This window comes from Dama dama, chromosome 29, assembly GCF_033118175.1.
Source record: "Dama dama isolate Ldn47 chromosome 29, ASM3311817v1, whole genome shotgun sequence".
NCBI classification, from domain to species: Eukaryota; Metazoa; Chordata; class Mammalia; order Artiodactyla; family Cervidae; genus Dama; species Dama dama.
In genome coordinates, this window is record NC_083709.1 from 32,300,263 (window position 1) to 32,318,314 (window position 18,052).

Here is an 18,052-nt window from a genome sequence, read left to right on the forward strand (position 1 = left end):
AGAGGACACAAATAGATGGAGAAATATACCATGTTCATGGATTGGAAGACTCAATATTGTGAAAATGGCTATACTACCCAAAGCCATCTATAGATTTAATGCAATCCCTATCAAGCTACCAACGGTATTTTTTTTTAAACAGAACTAGAACAAATAATTTCACAATTTGTATGGAAATACAAAAAACCTCAAATAGCCAAAGCAATCTTGAGAAAGAAGTATGGAACTGGAGGAATCAACCTGCCTGACTTCAGGCTATACTACAAAGCCACAGTCACCAAGACAGTATGGTACTGGCACAAAGACAGAAATATAGATCAATGGCACAGAATAGAAAGCCCAGAGATAGATCCACGTACCTATGGACATCTTATCTTTGACAAAGGAGGCAAGGATATACAATGGAAAAAAGACAACCTCTTTAACAAGTGGTGCTGGGAAAACTGGTCAACCACTTGTAAAAGAATGAAACTAGAACACCTTCTAACACCATACACAAAAATAAACTCAAAATGGATTAAAGATCTAAATGTCAGACCAGAAACTATAAAACTCCTAGAGGAGAACATAGGCAAAACACTCTCTGACATAAATCACAGCAGGATCCTCTATGACCCACCTCCCAGAATATGGGAAATAGAAGCAAAAATAAACAAATGGGACCTAATTAAACTTAAAAGCTTTTGCACAACAAAGGAAACTATAAGTAAGGTGAAAAGACAGCCCTCAGAATGGGAGAAAATAAGAGCAAACGAAGCAACAGACAAAGCATTAATCTCAAAAATATACAAGCAGCTCCTGCAGCTCAATTCCAGAAAAAATAAATGACCCAGTCAAAAAATGGCCCAAAGAACTAAACAGACATTTCTCCAAAGAAGACATACAGATGGCTAACAAACACATGAAAAGATGCTCAACATCACTCATTATCAGAGATATGCAAATCAAAACCACAACGAGGTACCATTACACACCAGTCAGGATGGCTGCTTTCCAAAAGTCTACAAGCAATAACTGCTGGAGAGGGTGTGGAGAAAAGGGAACCCTCTTACACTGTTGGTGGGAATGCAAACTTGTACAGCCACTATGGAGAACAGTGTGGAGATTCCTTAAAAAGCTGGACCCATATGACCCATTGCCCCATTGCAATGACCCATAAGACCCATTGCCATATGACCCAGCAACCCCACTCCTGGGCATACACACCGAGGAAACTAGATCTGAAAGAGACACGTGCACCCCAATGTTCATCGCAGCACTGTTTATAATTTCCAGGACATGGAAGCAACTTAGATGCCCAACAGCAGACAAATGGATAAGGAAGCTATGGTACATATACACAATGGAATATTACTCAGCCATTAAAAAGAATTCATTTGAATCAGTTCTAATGAGATGGACGAAACTGGAGCCCATTATACAGAGTGAAGTAAGCCAGATAGATAAACACCAATACAGTATACTAACGCATATATATGGAATTTTAAAAGATGGTAACGATAATCCAATATGCAAAACAGAAAAAGAGACACAGATGTACAGAACAGACTTTGGGACTCAGTGGGAGAAGGTGAGGGTGGGATGTTCTGAGAGAATAGCATTGAAACAAGTATACTATCAAGGGTGAAACAGATCACCAGCCCAGGTTGGATGCATGAGACAAGTGCTCAGGGCTGGTGCACTGGGAAGACCCAGAGGGATGGGATGGGGAGGGAGGCAGGAGGGGGGATCGGGATGGGGAACACATGTAAATCCATGGCTGATTCATGTCAATGTATGGCAAAAACCACTACAATATTATAAAGTAATTAGCCTCCAACTAATAAAAATAAATGGAAAAAAAAAAAAAAAAAAAACAATATCACACACATGCTATGGGCAAGGACCAAAAAAGACTAAAACAAAATTTTTGTATCAATGAAAAGTTAACAGTTAACACTAATTGCAACTTATGAAACACTATATAAAATATGTGACAGATTATTACACTTAGTCTATTAATTACCACTAACAGTCACTTAATTAGTTTTCCTGTTATCCTGCTGATGAGGTAGCATTTATGTTGCAGGAAGGTAAATAATACAGGGTAAGATAGCATTTCAAGTAAACATCTGCTTTTCATCCTTTTATGTTAAAGTGGCAACACACATGTGTATTCTTATTTAATATAAATTGTACAAGTGTGTGTATATATATACACGCATATGGTGTTCAGTTGCTAAGTTGTATCCGAGTCTTTGCGATACCATGAACTGCAGTAAGCCAGGCTTCCCTGTCCTTCACCATCTCCCGGACCTTGCTCAAACTCATGTCCATTGAGTCAGTGATGCCAAGCAGCCATCTCATCCTCTGTCACCCCCTTCTCCTGCCCTCAGTCTTTCCCAGCATCAGGGTATTTTTCAATGAATTGCTTTCTTCACGGCAGGTAGCCAAACAATTAAAGCTTCAGCACCAGTCCTTCTAACGAATATTCAGGGTTGATTTCCTTTAGGATTGACTGAATTTATCTCCTTGCTGTCCAAGAGACTCTCAAGAGTGTTCTCCAGCACCACAGTTCGAAAGCACCAATTCTTCAGCACTCAACCCTCTTTATGGTCCAACTCTTACATGCATACAACTACTGGAAAGCCTTCCAGGATCAGATGGAGAGCCTGGTGTGATGAAGTAACCCCTGCCACTTAAATTCTCCTCTCAGAGCTAACCTGGGTCAGCTGCTTTCTTGGTTAAAGCTCCTGGGGCAGCCAACAAAGTAGAAGAGTCTATGTGACACTCAACACAGATTTTCCCATTGTTTCCTTAGTTGTACATGTACCTGGTTGTAGTTTCAATGTCTTGACAAATAGGTGAGGAGACATGATGTCAAATGATGGCAATAGCATCATCATCATTCAAAAAGATTTCGACTCCCAGGATGAGAACTGTCTTCAGAGCAAGTTGACAAGCTAGATAAGAATAACAGACACATTGCTATATCCTCATATGCTTCACCTTAAAGTGAGAATTGTTTAATTCAAGTTGACTAGGGCCTTATTGAACACAGGACTCCAAAACTTTTCCAGTCATCACATTTGGAATACATGGCACTCATTTTGCAAACTGCATCCAACTTACCATCATTCTCAGTGCTTTCACAATTAACATATTTTTATTTTCTTGAATAAGGAGTCAGTTTATTTTCATTTAACTTTTAGACATTCCCCTCTGTTTATACTTGAACATAACTTCACAAGCATCTCTATTCTTACAATGTGTCTTCTGAACCTTTACTATGTTGACTGAAAACAACAGTCCTAATAAGAACTAGAAGTGAATTGTCACATCCGTGGAGGTTACTTTGTAAGCTTTCTTATTTTTTTGGCTGTGACAGCCACGTGGCTGATGAGACCTTTGTTCCCTGACTGGGGATTGAACCCAGACCCACGGCAGTGAAAGTACTGAATCCTAACCATTGAATGGACAAGGAAGTCTCAAATCAAATTTTGCAGTTTTAGGTTTTCAGTTTTTCACTCAAGTATTCAGAGAAACTCTAAATTGCTTTAACATTATATATTTGTTCTAAATAAATGACTGTTGGAGAACTGAAGGGAATATGACAAGGGTCAAGAAACATGTAAATGTCGTGTTAAAAGTAACACATAAATCCAATATATTTGAGACCCAAACTGATAAAGGTTAAAATAATAAATATTAATAGAATCTGCTTAAACATAAAAGAAACTGTTGATTTATTTAAAACACAAACTTCACAATAACTTGGAAGAGGAAAAAATCCTAAAATCTAATAATACTAAATACTTAAAACCAAAATTGGACAACACAGAGGCAGGCCAAAACAGCAAGAAAGTATAATGAAGGAAATAATTAGAGGTAGCAATTTAATGTAAACCAGATCTTTGTCATTAATATAATATTGATATCCTTGAGAAATTAAAAAAACCACATTAAATGTGAGAAAGTAGGTCAATATATATAAGAAACAAATTGAATTTATAGTTAAATATAAAAACGCTTCAACTAAATTTCAAATAGTATAAAACAATGAGTAAAGAACATAACGTTATATAGCAGTGTGAACACAAACATGGTAGCACTGAAATTTTACCTAAACGCTGTGCTTGCGAGCTAAGCTGCTTCAGTCATGTCTGACTCTCTGTGACTCTATGGACCATAGGCTGCCAGGCTCTTCTGTCCATGGAGATTCTCCAGGCAAGAATACTGGAGTGGGTTGCCATGCCCTCCTCCAGGGGATCTTCCTGACCCAGGGATCAAACTGGGGTCTTCTCTGTCTCCTGCATTGGCAGGCAGGTTCTCTACCATTAGTGCTGCCTGAGAAGCCCAGTATGATGCTATTAGTCTGTAAAAACCCATATAGAAAAGTAATAAAGAGAAAATTTCAAAATATGATTTAGAAGAGGAAATTAGTGATCAACACTCTTGAGCCCTTAACCTAGATTAGCAAATATAATTGTTACAAATATTTATGAAAATTATCATACATTAGACTTACACAGAAAATATCCATAATTCTTTTAGGGCAAAAATATTTGTATAAGTTGTGTGCTCAGATCACAATGCCTGCAATCAAAGTAATTTAAATAATAATTTAAAATAATTTTAAAGTATCATTTAGAGATCTAACATCATCCTGATAAATTATGACAAGTTAAAATTAAAACATAAAATGAGAAATTTAGTAAGAAATGGAAATTAAATCACTATTCTTCAAATTTGCAGGAAAAAAGTTGCACACTGAGATGAATTCATATCCTTGAAACATGAATTGGAAATAGATTGGCCTCATTTATTAAAGTTAACAAGAATATTCATATAACATTAATAGAACTAGTATAAGAAAATACCTGTCAAATGCCCACTTCTGAATCACCATGATTTGACTGTCATTCTCTAGAATAAAATTAGATTTTATAAAAACAGTGGCTAATTTTAGCTCATAACTCAAATAATCATCATCCAAGTGCTTCTCCTCAGAGCAATCACCATGCACGCAGCAGATGTGCTTATCACACAGCATATTAAAAGGACTACAACAGAGAATATTTTAACAATATATACTAAAAAGGTTAAGATTTCATAAAATTCATCTTGCTGTTTCACTAAGGATCTTCTTAAGTGAAACGGTAGTTTTTTCAAACTTCAAGCAAATTATACATAAAAACATGGCAATTAAACAGTGTCATAAAAACATGACACTGAGGTGCCAGTGCTTTGATCAACACTAAGGCACCAGCACTCTTACCCATATTGTATTTGCACCACCAGTAGTTGTTAATGCTGTGAAAATGACAAATAAGGTCTGGCTATCATTACAGTAACCATTTTACCTCACGAATCCCTGTAGAGTGTCCCGGGGATCTGCAGGGGCCCACAGGCTGCACTTTGAGAACTGCTGGTTTCATGAATTTCCCTGCACCTGCTCTGGTCAGAGTTGCTCTGCAGCTTTAAAATCTTCAGTAATTTCCTTGGTTCTTAAGATAAAATCTAACATCATTCAAAAGTCTATCACTGGGCCCTTTTCCATGTCTCCAGGGTCATTCCCTGCCATACTCTCCATGCATCAGTACAGTCTACCGACTCTGGTCTTGTTCACTTCTTTAAAAGTTCCCAGAACCATTCCTGCTGCAGGGACCCTCTGCACACTCTGCTTTGTTTTGTACTTTTACGTTATGTTTTTTTTTTTTTTTTTTTTCCCCTGGGAAAGTTTGCTCTTCATGAGATACTTAACAGATTGCTACTCACTCTTCAAGTCTCATACTTCAGATTACTTCCCTGGGGAGACTGAAGGTGGTCTGAATGAGCATCCCAGGAAAGTCATTGCCATCAGCCCCTTTTACTTCTCCAGTGGAGCCCAAGGCCCAAATGTAAATACCTAATTATAACAACTTCTTTCATGGCAATGTTCTCACTCCAGTGTAGCTCTGTAAGGTCAGGGCCTCTGCCTCTCATACTCAAGACTCCCTCCACAAGGCCAACAAGTAAGGAATTAACTGCACAACATTCTTCTCCACGTATTTTGCATCATTAGGACTTTAGGAAAGGTTTCAAAAGAAACAGGAAGAAACATGTCTTCAAATAAATTTCATGAGTCAAAAAAGGTAGATTTTTATTAAAGAAAATTATATATTCTTACATTATAAATAGAACATATAACTACAAGTACCATAAAAATTAATTAATATAAATAAATGAATTACATTCACACAAAAACATGTTATTGCATAAGATTCAGCCACAGGGTATCAGATATAGTTCCTCTAATTCTAAAAGCAATTGGATATCAATATTCCCAATATTAGTGCTGATACCAAATGTCACTCAAACTAATTCATAGCAAAGGCAGAAATCACAGTTCTGGAAATGACTGAACAATGAAGAATCTGAGCGAGAACACGAGTCACTGAGAATCAGCTTCCTTCTTACTTCCTGAGTTTTCTTAGGAACTTGTTAACACAGAGAAATTGGCTCGTGATTTCCACTCTGACGATTTCCCAGGCACAGTCACTGTATTCCTTCTCTCGCAGGTAGACATGGATGCCCTGGAAGTACCTCTTCACGGCCAGCGTGGGGCCCGTCCTTCCCAGGGCAGAGTCTTCCTCTCCCATCACCTGCCCCAGGCAGGTGCCCAGGTCATCCAGCTGCTGAAGGAGTCCAGTGCGGAGCTGCTCCAGGAGGGTGGTGTCCCAGGCAGCAGAGGAGCGCTCTGTGTGGAAGAGGTTGAAACTCTGCTGGAGCATCTCGTGGAGCACAGAGATGGCCTGGGCCTCCTGGAGCTGGCCACCACTCTCCTGCTCCTGAGGGAAGCTGAAGTCTATCCTGTACCCCAGGCAGGAAAGAGAGAGATTGCCCTTATTTGATCTACATGTTGAAGGTCTCCTGCTTTTCTAAGTAAGGCTCTGAGGCAGGTCATGGACTCAGAGGAGGAGATGGGGTTAGAGGGGAGTATCGTCAGTGTCATCATTGAGGAGATGAAGAACCATTGGTCAGTTCCACAAGGAAGCGTTCCAGTTGAGATGAGCGATTGCAAACTTGGTTTCACCTCCATTTCATTGAAGGATCGCCTCTTATATATTAAATCCCCAAATTTTCATATCCTAAATTTTCCCAGATCTGTGTACTACCTGATTTGGGGCTTCCCTGTCACTTCAAGAGCCTGGAAAGCTGTCATGAGTTTCCACTCTTCTGTATCCTTACAGTTAAAGGAAAATGTATTCATTAAAAAAGTAGATGTTCTAATTCAACGGAATGCTTATCATCTCAGTAACTTTGAACTAATGATATATTAATAGATATTGGACCTTTCTTCCTGATGCTAAGATCAACTTTTAAGGAAACTTTTTTAGATTTCCTTTTTAAATTTTCTTTTGCCTGCCTCTTCATATTCCTCTTGAAAGAGCCCATCAGATGTGAAAAATACCTGAGCTTTACATGTGTGGACCTACCTTATTCTGTACGGCAGAACTTTTAATTTGTCAAAGTTGGTTTTATTTACTCTCCATAATTGATAAAATTACTAAACATTTATTAAGTACCAAAAATTTGCTGAGTTTGTTACAGAGTACAAGTTGTTCTGCTTGCTGTAACGTAAATCAATGAATCCAAGACGAGGTGTGGGGATCTGGACGGGACTTTATTCCGGTCTGGCTGACTGAGAAGATGGAAGGCTAATGCCTCAAAATAACCATTTTGTCCGGACCTGAATGTCAGATTCTTTTATGAATGAGAGATTGGGGGGAGGTGAAGAAACTAAGAAAAGGACCTTTTAATTCCTGTAAATATCTCCCAGAATGTTTAGTAAGCCTCAGGTAGGGGCATATGTTAATTGAACTTCCTTACAATCATTTCATGGGTGTGTGAAATGGAATATCTCATGTCATGTCAGCAAACAAAGATGTCACACCTATCTGTGATTCTGCCCTTCCCAAATGTGAATTTCTGGGCCGCCTGGTAAGTAGCCAAGTAGGCCGCCTGTGCCATTGCCACACACAGAGTCACAGTCCTTCACAGGTGAGCGGTGTCAGGTGATCTCCCTGAGGCAGGCCACTAGGGCTGTTTCAGTTCAGTTCAGTCACTCAGTCATGTCCGACTCTGCGACCCCATGGACCATAGCATGCCAGGCCTCCCTGTCCCTCACCAACTCCCGGAGTTTACCCAAACTCATGTCCTTTGAGTCAGTGATGCCTTCCAACCATCTCATCCTCTGTCGTCCCCTTCTCCTCCTGCCCTCAATCTTTCCCAGCATCAGGGTCTTTTCAAATGAGTCAGCTCTTCGCATCAGGTGGCCAAAGTATTGGAGTTTCAGCTTCAACATCAGTCCATCCAATGAACACTTAGGACTGATCTCCTTTTAGATGGATTGGTTGGATCTCCTTGCAGTCCAAGGGACTCTCAAAAGTCTTCTCCAATAACACAAAGAGTTAAAGTCATAGAAGCAGATCCAGTGTAAATTCAAAGTTAACCCTTCCCGGTTACAAGCTCAGACTATACCAGGTGATTCATTTCACTTCAGTTCAGTTCAGTTGCTCAGTCATGTCCGACTCTTTGCAACCCCATGGACTGCAGCACCCCAGGCCTCCCTGTCCATCACCAACTCCCGGAGTTTATTCAGACTCATGTCCATTGAGTCAGGGATGCCATCCAGCCATCTCATCCTCTGTCACCCCCTTCTCCTCCCACTTTCAATCTTTCCCAGCATCAGGGTCTTTTCCAATGAGTCAGTTCTTTGCATCAGGTGGCCAAAGTATTGGAGTTTCAGCTTAGGCATCAGTCCTTTCAATGAATAATCAGGACTGATTTCCTTTAGGAAGGACTGGTTGGATCTCCTTGCTGTCCAAGGGACTCTAAGAGGCTTCTCCAATCCCACAGTTCAAAAGCATCAATTTTTTGGCACTCAGCTTTCTTTATAGTCCAACTCTCACATCACACATGACTACTAGAGAAACCATTGCTTTGACTAGACAGACCTTTGTTGGCAAATTAATGTCTTTGCTTTTAATATGCTGTCTAGGTTGGTCATAACTCTCCTTCCAAGGAGCAAGTGTCTTTTAATTTCATGGCTGCAGTCCACATCTGCACTGATTTTGGAGCCCCCCAAAATAAAGTCTTTCACTGTTTCCCCATCTATTTGCCATGAAGTGATGGGACCAAATGCCATGATCTTAGTTTTCTGAATGTTGAGTTTTAGGCCAACGTTTTCACTGTCCTCTTTCAGATGATCAATCCTCCAAAATTCACTTTCAAGAAAATAAAGTGTAACCACCACTCCCTCCAAGTGCTCAGGTGTTTAGAGTGTGTCTTTGCTGCTTTTCGGCAGTGTAAGTCTAGTCAGAGATAAAGAGAGAAAGTTAGGCAGTCAGGCAGGAAAAGGGAAATTTACTAGAGGGAAAGGAGAGGGTGACTGGCCCTTTTGGAGAACCAGCTTCCTCCCTTTCTGGCAGTATCCTACTTATACCCCAGCAATGAAAAAATTTTCTGAAGGGATGGTTAATTTTTCACCTGTAGTTGAGTCCTGTGGTCATGTAGCTGGAGGTCTAGAATCTGGTGGTCTTGTAGCTTTGAGGAGATAGGCACCAGTGAGAAAAAAGAATGCCATTTGGGCAATTTGGTCAGTCTCACAGATCACTTTTATTCTCTGTTTGCAAGGTTGACATAATGAGCCATCTCATCAATGAGACCCCATGTCGGCCCTATCAGGCAGCCTCTCTGTATTAGTCCAGGTAATTGTCCTTGCTATGTCTAAGCAACCCACTTTTCTTTGCCACTTTTATGTAATATTCATATTGTTACTTCTTCTCTGTCATTTGTATTTCACTTTGTAAAAGCTGTCCTAATGCTTCTGCAGTTTTTTATATTTCAATTTTGAGGTTTGTTGCAAAAATAAAGAAAGAGAAAATGTAAGTGAAAAGAAGAAGAAATGTATTTCTTCTGTGATTTTTCAAGATATCAAAACTTTCCACTCTCATTGAACATTCTTAGAAAGTAAAAGTAAGCAGTGAATGAAAAAGTAATGCACAAAGGTAAAAGGAAAGTAAACAATGTAATTGAAAACAACTATAGTGACATCTTCTCTGTTTAAATGACAAAATGTCCTCTAACTACAAAAATGGGGATGAAGAGCTCTACAGAGTGACAGATTTCAGACCACCCCATGTGAGACTGCTTAGCTGCAGACAGAGCCAGAGGAGAGTAGCAGGCTCTTAGGCAGACTGTAACCTAAGAGGCTAGTTATCAGCTTTGCTAAATCCCAGTATCTATTTATTTATTTTAATTTTTGTTTACATTTCTCACTCTTCATGGATGTTATCTGATTCTGAGGATATAGACCTATTAACCCACCATGAAAGAGACTGAGTTACAGATTGGACAATCATTTTATTCATATGTGAGAGGTCAGCTGGTACCTGGAAGCTACTAGGTAGAAGTGATTTAGACAGGACATCATGTTCACATAAGAGATGAGATTAGATGTAATAATGTTGACCAGTGAGCTGAGAATTAAAGGAAGGGAAGCAGGTCATCTCAGGGAAATTCGATCCAGTTTCCATAGCTGGACGTGGGAATTTTCCCACTCATGGGAATGGCTAACAGATACTGAATGCTTATATACTTTGTCCAGGCATGGTCAGAAGCACGCTACATCATTCAAGCTTCACAACAATCCAGTGAAACAAATATGATTATCATTTCCACACAAGAGGAAAACCAGGGTGCTGAAGATCACATAGCCAGTGCAGGATGGAGCTGGGACATCAACCTAGGCAATTTTTCCCCTGTGTCCACTGTCTCAAGCACTGGACCGAGCTGTCTGCTCTGACAAAGTGCTTCGTATCTTAGAGGAACTTAGTAAGTTCTTCCTCTCCAATTCCTATTCTTCTTTGTCACAAAAGTGTCGTTTGTTCATTCCAGGAACATTACAATCATTACACTACAATTGAAGAGGACACAGTTCCCATTGCACTTGCTAACTTCCAGTTCCATGGACAGAGGAGCCTTGTAGGCTATAGTCCATGGGGTCGCAAAGAGTCGAAGGACAGGCACCTTCCTGGATACTCCACATGTACCGTTCCTGCGTTTAGGGAGCTTACAATCAATCAGGGCAGTCAAATGTTACATAATTAGATGGATTACTTAATTACAAGATACATAGGGTAGCTAAAGGAGACTGCTTAAGGTTAATGAGGAATAACTTGGAGGCTGAAAAGTACAGTGGTCAAGTACCACTTGTGCAGTTAATCCTGACTGTTAGCAAGTTAAGTAATCTGAGTTTTCAGTTTCCTTATTTGCAAACATGTCAGTAACTATAGTAATGATCTCATAGGGAAGTTGAGAAAATTAATGTAATGTTTACTAAAAACACTTTGCTGAGAGGATGCATGTAAAATTTTCTGTCATTAACATTATTAAAAATTATCTGTACCTTACAGAATTGGTAAAGACAGGTCATTACAAGGGTTGAATGCAATTGCAACCTCAGTATCCCTGAGTGTATGGTAGGTGATCACTTCCCAGTGAAATATTTAAGGGGATGAGATTATCTGGACTATCACACAATGACTGAGGCAAAGTTTCCTGTGAAATATTGTAGTGGTAGAGGAGAAAGAGAAATAAACAAAGGCAAAATTGAATTTTTTAGGACAACTGGCACCTAAAAAATTGCCTTGTGGATTATAGTTGCAACATAATTCATTTTTAACAAGTAATATCAGTGATACTGTTCCCTATAATGTCTCCAGTGAGATTAAGGCCTATTCAGGTGATATCATATAGGTACATACACAACTGAATTTTTTTTTTAAGAAGGGAGAAAAGGGTAAATAAGGAAAAACTGAGAAAAATCAAAAGCTTCTTTTATAAACTTTTTATGCTGAATATCTCTTAGTGACTTAGAAAAGCCACCATATATATATTATATGAATATTTCTGCCTTCTCTGAATTTCACCAGACTCTTCTCCTAGGAATAACTAAGGAGGCATGAGAAGCAGGCTATACAGCTGTGTAGCTATCAACCATAGCGGCACGCATGATTTGATGTCCCCACTCCAGGCAATCATGGCAAAAATGAGCATTTATAATTCATTTCATTACAAAGGTTAGAAAAAGAAAGGAAAGGGGGAAATGTGGAAAAGCCTAGAAAAGGAAAGCTTCTCTGCTCACTCTTTAAGAGCCGCCCATCACCCCAAGTCCTCAGAACTTGCCTAGACCTCCCTCCAGGCAGCCCTGCAGAGCCCCCAGCATCCCCGTGGCCCTCCCTGTCTCTGTGCTGCTGGCCCTGGGGATGCTCTGCTCTAGCCCTGCGTGCTCTCTGGGCTGCGAGCTGCCTGCAAGTCATGGCAATCTGGAAAGCTTCACACGTTGGAGTCAGATGGAGAGAGTGTCCATCGTGTCCCGTCTGAGGGACAGGACTGACCAGATCTCCTCAGACCCTGGAGGACGGGCCAGGCTGAGAAGACAGAAGCCACAGCTGCTGTGCACGGGTTGCTCCAGCTGACCTGCCAGCTCTTCAGCACCTCGGGCTCCTCTGCAGGTCAGGACGAGAGCCTCCTGGACAGATTCCTCGTGGGACTTGATCAGCAGCTGGAGGAGGTGGACATGTCTCTCAGGGAGGGAAGGACGACGGAACACTCACCTCTAGGGAGTGAGAACTCCAGATTAGCTGTGAAGAGTAACTTCCGGTGAATCACTGCATCTCAAAGAGAAAGAATACAGCCTCCTTGCCTGGGAGTTTGTCAGCCTAGAAATCAGAAGATGCTTGGTCTTTGCGAACAAGCTCATTGGAAAACTCAGGAAATAAAGATGTTGAATCTGAAAACTGTTCATCTGGTCAACTAAACGGCTATTTTCTAAGACTCAAAGTGCAACCTTTAACTATTTTTGTGTCAGATGAAAAATATGTGATGGCTAACATATGGATTTATTTAAATGTATATTAAATGTTATGTTATAATAACTGTTTAAAACAGTGTTTAGAATCCATTTTCCATATCTTAAAAAGTTGTAATATTTATTTATTTATTTAAATTATTTGAAATATTTCGGCTGGTCATAGCATTTCAATCTTTATCGTTCATAAGGTAGTTGTTTTGTATTATACTTTGTAGAAGACTATTATTTGTTTTTAAGTAGTGGAAATAAAAGTAATTTTAAAAAAGCAGACTGTCTTGCACACACCTTTGAATAAAATCTAACCCAAAGACTGATCCTGCAAGATAAACCTACACTGAAGTCACCTGAATAAAGACGGAACAGGGTTACCCACCCTGGGCCATAGAAGGAACAAGGGACAATTTGAGCAGGGACTGGATGTGATTCTTGAGACATAGATTAGAGGATGGAGGGAGATAAGTGAAGAAAAGCCCAGGTCATGGACACAGTTGCCCGTTTGGGGCCTATAGGAACTGGGGTGCCTTCAAGGATTAGTGGGGAACCACATACATCATGGGAGGTCAATCTGCATATGTGGAATCTAGGATCCTGGAGTAGGATGAGGAAGGGAGAGCAAGTTTTCTACACTTGGCCACTCCTGAGAAAAGAGTCTTCCTAAAAACTCTTCCAACGGAGGCAAGAAGAACAAGGCAGGCTGCGGATTGCAGAGACACCTCAGAGATGTGAGAACCAGCAGCTGCCATGATAAATGTGACTCAAAAGAAGTAAAGATGGTTTCTTATGCTTATTTATATATATTAAACACACACATCATTGCTAAACTTTTAAATAATTCACACAAAGGAATGCCTACCCTTGACATCTAGGAGGATGCACCCTAATCTTATACTGTTAACAATTTAATGGGTATCCTTCTAGACATTTTCATATGTAGTTGATAAACCTACACATATGGACATACTAACGTATATCACATATATATAAATTTCTCATATACTCCAGTTTTTCATTTATTTATATTTACTTGCAAATAGATCTTCAAGATTTTTCTTCATTAGTACATAAAAATAGATTGCCTAGTTATAAACTGCTGCATTATGTCTTAACTGCAAAACTAAGATAATCATAAAATCTTATCTTGAAAGTATGGTAAGACTATTGCTTTAATTTGTAGCACATGCTCAGAATGGTACTAGACACTTCCCAAGTGCTCCTTATCTTAACTCTTCTACTTGAATCTGGTTAGAAGATTATTTCCTGACGTTCTGGGTCTGTGGTCAGGAAGATGAGGCAGTTCCCAGAGAGCTATTCAGAGACAGATTCCTGCAGCTCACCCACTGCACAGCAAGAGGAGAAATAGCCATTCACGGTGATGACGAGGCCAAGCCTGTTGCAACAACACCCAGAGTTTAGATGGAAACATTCCTACCTGGCACACAGCCCAGCTGCCTACAAGGACTCACCCCCACCCTCACTGGATTCTTGGTTTTCTCTGGAGTTTAGGAGCTCAGAGTTTCAGCCAGGAAGACACAGGCGTCTGGGAGGCAGTCAGGAGGATGCTCTGCGCTGTGCACTCAACCCAGCCAGGAGGCCAGGCCAGAGGGGATTCCAGCCTGGATCCTGAAATCCTGTTTGGCAGCTTGCATTTAGTTTCCTTTTCACTTCTTGCATCAGCTTCGTTGCTATTTTTGCCTTCTGGGATTCATTACACAATCTCTGATGATGTAACAAAACTCAAGTCACTGGTCAGCTTTAAGTGTGTAGATGGCTTTGCTTTGGGCTGGGTCACCTTAAAGAAGATTCGGAAACTGCCTCAGAGACAGGAAACTCACCCAGAACTCACACAGTGAGATGTGCCCTCACCTCAGCTGGGTGGAGCAGGGGCCTGATGAGGCTTGTTCAGCAGCTGCAGCCAATGTGTTGTCCTTTTAACTGTTTTCCCAACCTTAGGTTGGCCTGACTCAATGCACCCTTGATACTGATTCTGAGAATTCAGAGTCCAGCTCAGAGAACAACCTGGAATCAGAAGGGAAAAGTAAATGCAGGCTTGATGCAGACGGGCATGTCCTGAAAGGGCCAGTCTGAGTTAGCAGCAGCAGCGAGTCCGGGCAGCAAACACTGAAAACAAGGCATGGGCTGCTCCTGCCTGTTCCTGGGCCATCGACCCTCTGATGGGAGCGTTCTGAGAGTGACAGGGGTGCAGAGTGTAGGATGCTCTGGTTGGGTACGTCCTAGAGGAGTTAGGAGAGTTAGCCAAGGCCCCGACCTAACTACCTAGTTCCAGCTGCATCTGAAGTGAGCAGGAGACACACGGGGCGATGAGTATTGTCCACGGCCTGTGAATGATGACCTCAGTGTGAGTAAAGGGAGAAGAGAGGAGGCTGCAACGAGGGGCACTTAGATCTCTGCACATTGTCCGTCTCCACACCCGGTGGGAGGCTGAGGAGGGGTGCTGGCCCACAGCTGTCAGCTGCGAGCACAGGGCAACCCGGGCCCGGGCAGAGTCAGCCTCAGGTCCTGCGAGAGGGCGAGAGCCGGGCCGCAGCTGGAAACTGGGAAGACACGCTCTTCCCTCAAGCTGGAGATGGACTTTCCATTGTGGTCCTGAAGCTTCACAGGAGCTCTCTAGGTTGCCAAGCACAATGTCTCCAGTCTAGTTTGGGCTATTTTTAAATTTATATAAGTAGTATACATTTTCTTCTGAGGTGAGTATCTTTCAATCACTGCTATATTTGTGTATTTAGTTGTGGTTCTTACTTTTTATTGTTATTACTAACCCTATGATCAGGATAGATAAAGTATTTATGCAATTTTAACGGGTATTTGGGCTGCAACTAGTTTGGGACTCTTATGAATATTGCTGATCTGAATTTTCTTTACTTCTATACTGATGCATATTTACATGATTCTTTCCTAGGGTAACTGCTATGAGTGGACTTACCGGGTCACGTTGTTGTTCAGTCACTCACTCATGTCCGATTCTTTGTGACCCCAGGGATCTGCAAGAGGACTTCCCAGTCCTTCACCGTCTCCCAGAGCTTGCTCAAACTGATGTCCATTGAACGTCATCCAACCATCGTGTCCTCTGTTGTCCCACTCTCCTTCTGCCTTCAGTCCTTCCCAGCATCAGGGTCTTTTCTAATGAGTCAGCTCATGAGAGGATTGCAGTTTCAGTTTCTGCATCAGTCCTTCTAATGAAGTTCTGGGTTGATTTCCTTTAGGATTGACTGGTTTGATCTCCCTGCAGTTCAAGGGACTCTCCAGAGTCTTCTCCATCACCACAGTTCAAAAGCATCAATTCTTCAGTGTTCAACCTTCTTTACGGTCCAGCTCTTACATCCATATATGACTGGGTCATAGACCATAGGTTAAGCATATTTTCAGCTTGGCTAGGTAATGTCTTTGAAAGTAGTTGGACAAATATACACAACAAACAGGAGTTGCTCCATATGGTCATCACATTGCTATTATCAGACCTTATTTTTTTAATTTGCAGGCAATGTATTTGTTTATCTAGAAATTTGAAAAATCAACCAAACTTTTATACGTTTGCAAAGCTGATCAGAGAAAAAAACCAAAATTAGTCATTCTCATAAGCATGTGTGTATGAAAATGCAAGGAAAACTTAGCTCATTAAAAATTAGCAAATGTCATGAAAAGATTTCATTCATACTTGCAACAATAAGAAAGCATAAATATATTGCAATGAATCTCAGAGAGAATGTGCAAGACATATAAGCCAGAACCAAAAATTTATTGAGAGATAGTTTGAAAATAGTCCAAGAAAATGGCAATATTTGTTTTACTTTATGATGTGGTGAGGACATATTTGCTAAGTAAATGTTTGTTCACTAAATGACTGTGTTTCTCAGGAGGAGGTGGCCTTGACAGTCTCCTATTGCACGCTCTGATTTCCCTTCTCACTGAGACTTACTACCTCAACACACGCTTACATGTCCCTTGCTCGCTTACAAAGACAGAAGTTACTGTTAACCTCATTAATGATCAAGATTTAAAACATCCTGTCTCAATGTTAGAGAAAGAAACTGTTATTTTTTCTGGCCATCTAATTTGAGTCAAAAGTGCAATTATAGACTTGTACTTAGAGGTCACAGGTAAAGAGAAATTGTCCTGTCAAAGCTATTTTTTTAAAAAAACTTAAATCTACACTTTATTCAGATGTCCTTATTCCTGTACCCACCCACCCAGCCCCACTGGTTGCAGGAATTTCATTTTTATTTATTTATGGCTGTGAGACTTGTGACATCTTATTAAATAGTTCCCCAACCAGGGATCCAAGCAGGACCCTGCAGTGAAAGCATGGAGTCCCAGTCAGTGAAACTCAAGGGAATTCCCAGATCACCTTAGTTTTTACCCAAAATTGTTTTTCTGTCCAGGGATGCCATTTAGAACGGCACATTACCTTTAATTTCCGTGTTGCCTTAGGCACCTCCAGGCTCTGACAATTTCTCAGTAGTAGACTTTTTATCTTCTTATCAGTGGTATCATTTTGAAATGGCAATTTCCAATTTTTATTGCTATTGTAAAAAGATGTGATTGATTTTAATACTGATCTTTTTTTCAGTGACATTGTTAAATTTAGTTTAAAATTTCAATAGTTTCTACGTCCTTTTGTATTTTGTATGTACACAATTACATCATCTTTAGATTAAAAAAAAAAAACATTATCTGAGACAGTCAGCAAGGGATTTGGACAGGCCCCTCACAAAGAAAACATCCAAATGGTCAATAAACATGAAGATGCGCTGAATCTTATTAATAACTAGGCAATATGAATTAAAACTCAAATAAGATATCACTACGATTCACTAGAAGGGCTAAAACTAAGAAGACTGGCCATACCTGGTGTTGAAAAGAAAGTAATGCAACTGACATCCCATATTCTTCATAGTGAGAATATAAATGGGTGTAAACTATCAAAAATATGTTTATCATTAGCTACTACATCTGAACATATGCACATTCTATTACCCAGTTACTTCATCCTAGGCCATATACCCAACAGAAGGCTATACAAAAGTGCACCAAAGGATACAAACAAGGATTTTCATAGCATAATTAATTATACTGACAAAAATCAATATAAACTCCATGAAGGCATTTGAAAGAGACCGATTAGGAAACAGCTCATGA